This window comes from Marmota flaviventris, unplaced genomic scaffold, assembly GCF_047511675.1.
Source record: "Marmota flaviventris isolate mMarFla1 unplaced genomic scaffold, mMarFla1.hap1 Scaffold_48, whole genome shotgun sequence".
NCBI classification, from domain to species: Eukaryota; Metazoa; Chordata; class Mammalia; order Rodentia; family Sciuridae; genus Marmota; species Marmota flaviventris.
In genome coordinates, this window is record NW_027288296.1 from 1,266,678 (window position 1) to 1,273,906 (window position 7,229).

Here is a 7,229-nt window from a genome sequence, read left to right on the forward strand (position 1 = left end):
ATTAAAATCATTAGTATTCATTCAACGAATTCTTTTTTGTTATTTAAAAAAATTATATTTTCCATAATGTCTAGAGGCAGGACTGAGATATTTGGCTTTCATAATTGTGCTAATATTCACACCAAATTTATAAGGTAGTGGGAGAATATTTTCACAATTAAAGGCATATATGTCTATAAATATTTTTCTATAGTTCAATACAGTTTACTAAGAGAGTCAACAAAATTTTAATGAAGAAAAAATAAATCACTGTCTATAAGATGACTGCTGTTTTTCATACAACCTCTGCACATCATGTGATTGAAACCTGGCATCCAGCCTATAGTGAATAAATTAACTAATTATCTGTCACTAATTAACTCATTCTAAAACTTATTAGCTCATATTTGGGATGGTCGTCAATTTAGGCTCAGTTCACCTGGAATCTTTGCTGCATATGATTAGGTGATGGTTGGTAAATACAATGAACTTTAGAATATAATTTGGCTGCCAATAAAACACCCTGATGTTTTTTCCCCAAATAACTCATGATTAAAAAAGTATTGTGTGCTTGTTTTCATGGAGGTACCAGTGTTCTGAAAGCAAAAACGAAAACATTCAAATGTTTCTTGACCAGATACCTGACTAATACTCTTTCATAGCAAACAGCATTACATAATTCATAAGAATGAACAACTGGATAGTGCCTTTGCAGGTTTTTTAGGAAGGCAGGTGAGTGCCCAATGCCTGGGATCCATGTGACTTACCTGGAAACCTGACAAGCACCAAGTTGATCTTTCTTTGTGCAAGGCTGCCAATCATGAGGCCACTGCAGATATTTGTGACCAGTCAACTACTGAGCCGAGTGCCCAGCTGGGTTTGACACATTTCTGAGCTGACTCAATTCTTCTGAAATGATTCCTGTTTTCTGCCTCCAGCCAGAAAGTCATCTCAAAATATTGATTAATTTCAGAAGGAGGAAAATAAGGTTCTACCACCAGTCTCGCTTGAACAGCCACCAGCAGGAGTATTTCAAAATGGGAGTGCAGAGGCACCGCCCAAGCCTCGGATGGTGTCGAGGAATTCCTTCGGTGGCTTTAGCGTCGTCGCCCGGAGCGGCGGCCTAGAAGGTAGAGCCTGATGGGCACCACGACCGGCTGGCTGCCTGGAGCTCCACCTCGAAGGGACTGTGAAAAGGGACCTGACCCTGGGAGCGCCAGCCCGGGCCTGAGAATATGGCGACTTGCATCGGCGAGAAGAGCGAGGATTTTAAAGTCGGAAATCTGCTCGGTAAGGGATCATTTGCTGGTGTCTACAGAGCTGAGTCCATTCACACTGGTTTGGAAGTTGCAATCAAAATGATAGATAAAAAAGCCATGTACAAAGCTGGGATGGTACAGCGAGTCCAAAATGAGGTGAAAATACATTGTCAATTGAAACATCCCTCTATCTTGGAGCTATATAACTATTTTGAAGATAACAATTATGTGTACCTGGTATTAGAAATGTGTCATAATGGTGAAATGAACAGATACCTAAAGAATAGAATGAAACCTTTCTCAGAAAATGAAGCTCGACACTTCATGCACCAGATCATCACAGGAATGTTGTATCTTCATTCTCATGGCATATTACACCGGGACCTCACACTTTCTAACCTCTTACTTACTCGTAATATGAATATCAAGATTGCCGATTTTGGGCTGGCAACTCAATTGACAATGCCACATGAAAAGCACTATACATTATATGGAACTCCTAATTACATTTCACCAGAAATTGCAACTCGAAGTGCCCATGGACTTGAATCTGATGTTTGGTCCTTGGGCTGCATGTTTTATACATTACTAATTGGGAGACCACCTTTTGACACTGACACAGTCAAGAACACATTAAATAAAGTTGTATTGGCAGATTATGAAATGCCAACGTTTTTGTCAAGAGAGGCCAAGGATCTTATTCACCAGCTACTTCATAGAAATCCAGCAGATTGTTTAAGTCTGTCTTCAATATTGGACCATCCTTTTATGTCCCAAAATTCTTCAACAAAAAGTAAAGATTTAGGAACTGTAGAAGACTCAATTGATAGTGGACATGCCACAATTTCTACTGCAGTTACGGCTTCTTCCAGTACCAGTGTAAGTAGTAGTTTACTTGACAGAAGACGACTCTTGATTGGCCAGCCACTTCCAAATAAAATGACTGTATTTCCAAAGCATAAAAATTCAAGTGACTTTTCTTCAGGAGATGGAAGCAGTTTTTGTACTCAGTGGGGAAATCAAGCACATGAAACCAGTAACAGTGGAAGAGGAAGAGTAATTCAAGATGCAGAAGAAAGGCCTCATTCTTGATACCTCCGTAGAGCCCATTCCTCTGATAGATCTGGCACTTCTAATAGTCAATCTCGAGCAAAAACATATACAATGGAACGATGTCACTCAGCAGAAACACTTTCAAAGTCCAAAAGATCAGGAATAGAAGAAAATGAAGACCGATATCCACCCACAAATAGCAATGTCAATATTTTTCATTTCTTTAAAGAAAAGACATCTCATAGTTCTGGATCTTTTGAAAGACCTGATAACAACCAAGCACTTTCAAATCATCTTTGTCCAGGAAAAAGTCCTTTTCCATTTTCAGACCAGACACCTCAAACTGAAATTGTACAACAGTGGTTTGGAAATCTGCAAATGAATGATCCTCTTTCAGAACAAATCAAGACTAGGGGTATGGAGTCAACAGTGGGATATCAGAAACACACATTGCGAAGCATTACGTCTCCTTTGATTGCTCACAGGTTAAAACCAATCAGACAGAAAACTAAAAAGGCTGTGGTGAGCATACTTGATTCAGAGGAGGTGTGTGTGGAGCTTCTAAAGGAATATGCATCTCAAGAATATGTGAAAGAAGTACTTCAAATATCTAGTGATGGGAATATGATCACTATATATTATCCAAATGATGGAAGAGGCTTTCCTCTTGCTGATAAACCGACCTTACCTACTGATAACATCAGTAGGTACAACTTTGACAATTTACCAGAAAAATACTGGCGAAAATATCAATATGCTTCCAGATTTGTACAGCTTGTAAGATCTAAATCTCCCCAAATCACTTATTTTACAAGATACGCTAAATGTATTTTGATGGAGAATTCTCCTGATGCTGATTTTGAGGTTTGGTTTTATGATGGAGCAAAAATACACAAAACAGAAGATTTAATTCAAGTAATTGAAAAGACTGGGAAATCTTACACTTTAAAGGATGAAAATCAAAGTCATAGCTTAAAAGAGGAAATAAAAATATACATGGACCATGCTAATGAGGCTCATCGTATTTGTTTAGCACTGGAATCTGTAATTTCAGGAGAGTAAAAGAAGAGTGGGAGTGCTCCCTTTTTCCCAATAATTGTGGGAAGAAAACCTGGTAATACTAGTTCACCTAAGGCCCTGTCAACACCTCCTTGTGTGGATCCAAACTACGCAATAAGAGATGCACCATCTTTGGGTAGATTGATCATGAATAGTGCTACTACTCCAACCCAGGCACCCATACTTAATCCTTCTATAGTTACAGCTGAAGACTTGGCCATACCACTACAGCTTCAGGAACAAACGTCTCTTCGAATAATCTAAAAGATTGTCTTCCTACATCAGCACAACTTTTGAAGTCTGTTTTTGTGAAAAATGTTGGTTGGGCTACACAGTTAACTAGTGAAGCTGTGTGGGTTCAGTTTAATGATGGGTCCCAGCTGGTTGTCCAGGCAGGAGTATCTTCTATCAGTTACACATCACCAAATGGTCAAACAACTAGAAACAGGGTCTCACTGAGTTGCTTAGGCCCTTGCTAAGTTGCTGAGGCTGACTTTGAACTCATGATCCTCCTGCCTTATCCTCTCCAGTCACTGGGATTACAGGCCTGTGCCACCATGCCTGGCTAATTATCCTACTTTAAGAAGAAAAAAAAATGGGTATGGAGACAATGAAAAATTACCGGAATACATCAAACAGAAATTACCGTGTTTTTCTTCCATCCTGTTGATGTTTTCTAATGCAACTCCTGGTTTTCATTGATTGAAAAGATATCTACATTTAATAAATAACTTTTTGCTTGGCTTTCAAGTAAAGTGACTTTTTATTTAATATAACTTCTTCAGAAAGCCTATTAAAGAGAATTTTAATCTGTACAGTAAAGGATGTGTACTAAGAGAAAACTGAATGAAATTAGAGTCGACAAATAATTGGTCGCAGAATACAATAGGATGCCTAACTTTGCTCTGAAAACATACCCTCAAGCTTACTGAGTATATTTGTATTGAATGTTTTTTTAAAAGCAAAAATATAAATGGTGTGTGGTGTATTTATGCTTTTATTGTTTCTCTACTTCCCAGACATGTTGAGAATCATGGACAAAATATGCTGTAGTTTGGAATTTTTGAACATGTAAATAAAATGTATTTGTTATAAGTAACATATGTAAACATGTATAGTTGTTTTATATTTATTTTTGTAGACCCAACATCAAGCAGTTACACTTTTTTCTCAGCAGCACATGGATCCTTCTCAAAAATAGATCATATATTATGTCACAGGGAAACTCTTAGACAATATAAAGGAGTAGAGATAATACCATGCATCCTATCTGATCATAATGGAATGGAACTGAAAATCAACGATAAAAGAAGGAAGGAAAAAGAATACATCACTTGGAGAATGAACAATAGGTTACTGAATGATCAATGGGTTATAGAAGACATCAAGGAGGAAATTAAAAAAAAATTCTTAGAGATTAATGAAAACACAGACACAACATATCGGACTCTATGGGACACATTGAAAGCAGTTCTAAGAGGAAAATTCATTGCTTGGAGTTCATTCCTTAAAAAAAGAAAAAAAAAAACAACAAATAAATGATCTCATACTTCATCTCAAAATCCTAGAAAAAGAAGAGCAAAACAGTGGCAAAAGAAGTAGAAGGCAAGAAATAATTAAAATCAGAGCTGAAATTAATGAAATCGAAACAAAAGAAACAATTGAAAAAATTGACAAAACTAAAAGTTGGTTCTTTGAAAAAATAAACAAAATTGACAGACCCTTAGCCATGCTAGTGAAGAGAAGAAGAGAGAGAACTCAAATTACTAGCATACAGGATGAAAAAGGCAATATCACAACAGACACTTCAGATATACAGAAGATAATAAAAAATTATTTTGAATCCTTATACTCCAATAAATTAGAAGATAGTGAAGGCATCGATAAATTTCTAAAGTCATATGATCTGCCCAGATTGAGTCAGGAGGATATAGACAACCTAAACAGACCAATATCAATTGAGGAAATAGAAGAAACCATCAAAAGACTACCAACTAAGAAAAGCCCAGGACCGGATGGGTATACAGCAGAGTTTTACAAAACCTTTAAAGAGGAACTAATACCGATGCTGAGAGCCACGGCTGAGTCTGTATGGCCCCTGGCATTTTGCCAACAGTATTGATTGACAGGCGCCTCTGCCTGTCCGCCTCTGCCGCAACTTTTGAGTTCTCGTGGGGATTTCCGGGGATTCCCCGAGAGTTCCCATTGGTTGGGGAAGTGCAGGAGGAGGGATTTCCGGGAGATATAGTTCCGGCTGGGGGTTCCTGGACAAGCCTCGTGGCGCGTTCGGGAGGATTTCCCCGGGAGCTGTGTGAAGTGTTTTTCTGCGTTTTAAAAATAAAGTTTGTTCCTGCTTCAGTGGCTCGTGATTTGTGCCCAGCCAGACTGCGGCATTTGGTGGCCCGTACGGGGAACGTCTGAAGCTTCGGGGTAAGTGAAATTGATTGCCCCTAAGGGAAGGCGAGAGAATGGGTGACCATTTTAAAAAACAATGTGTTCTTGTTTTGATTTGTTTTGTGTTTGTTTCAAGCTGCCTATCCCTAGAATTTTATCAGGCAGATTGGGAAAAATGGTTGGCTCAAGGTTTGAAGTTGTTCGCCCCTGAGGAAGAGATAGAAATAGACCACAAATGCACATATCAAGAAAATAGGAAAATTGATACAACGATTTTTTGTTCCGTTTTTGTTTCATTCTGTTTCGGTTTTGTTTTGTGTTATCTTATTGGGTTGCGTTATCTTTATAACAGATTAGAAATTAGTAAAAAAACAAACTGAAAGAGTGTTAAGTAAATTGTTAGAGGTTCAGACCATGGAGAAAGACATTTTAGATCAAGCAAAAGAGAAGGTCTCTCAAGCTAGTCAGACAGAGGAAGAAAATTTAAAGGAAGAAAGCTTAGAGGAGAAACAGGTATTAGGGAAAAAGCTACAACAGGAGGCTGCTACTAACACCGTTCTATCACCAGAGGGCATAATTCAACCAACAGCACCCCCTATGGAGATAGCTGAGTGGCCCTCAAACCCCGTAGTTGATAGATGGGATCCTGAGACAGGACCTCAAAGATTAGCATGCCCTGTACTTGAGCAGGCAGGAGGGCAGCGAATTCACCGTGCTTTAGATTTCAAAACAGTGAAGCAGTTAAAGGAGGCTGTAACAACCTATGGTCCTCAAGCACCCTTCACTGTAAGCATGGTCGAATCCATTACCAACTTGGACATGACGCCAGCAGATTGGGCTAGTATGTGTAAATCTGTGCTAAATGGAGGACAATATTTGTTATGGAAGGTTGCCAATGAGGAATTTTGCAGGGAGACAGCTAGGCGAAATGCAGCAGCCGGTTACCCTCAAAGAAATCTAGATATGTTGTTAGGAAAAGGACCTTATGAGGGTCAACGGCAACAAATTGAATATGATCCTGGTGTATACGCACAAATTGCTGTAGATGCGGTTAGGGCATGGAAAACTTTACAGGGGCATGGAGGTTTACAAGGTCAATTATCTAAGGTAATACAAGGAACTAATGAACCTTACGCTGAATTTGTAGATAGGCTTATTCAAGCAGCTTCCAGAATTTTTGGGGATACAGAACAGGCAATGCCATTTATAAAACAACTGGCTTATGACCAAGCAAATCGTTGTTGCAGAGAGGTCATTAGACCATGGAGACATGAAGATTTAAACACATATATTAAATTATGTAGAGACGTTAATGAACAAGGGCAAGTCTTGGCAGCAGTACAACAGGCTTTAGATGCCAGGCCAAAAACATGCTATAATTGTGATCAAACAGGACATTTTAAAAGGAGTTGCCCCATAGGAGGAGGGTTTAACAAAGCTAGATATCAAACGAATAGAATACCGGGTATTTGCCCACGATGCCGT

The 7,229-nt window shown here is 38.8% G+C and overlaps 1 pseudogene; it reads left to right on the forward strand.

The window, feature by feature from the left end:
* The first annotated feature begins 1,214 nt into the window (after positions 1–1,214).
* On the forward strand, positions 1,215–3,104 carry LOC139704230 (serine/threonine-protein kinase PLK4-like; annotated as a pseudogene).
* The last annotated feature ends 4,125 nt before the right edge of the window (positions 3,105–7,229 follow it).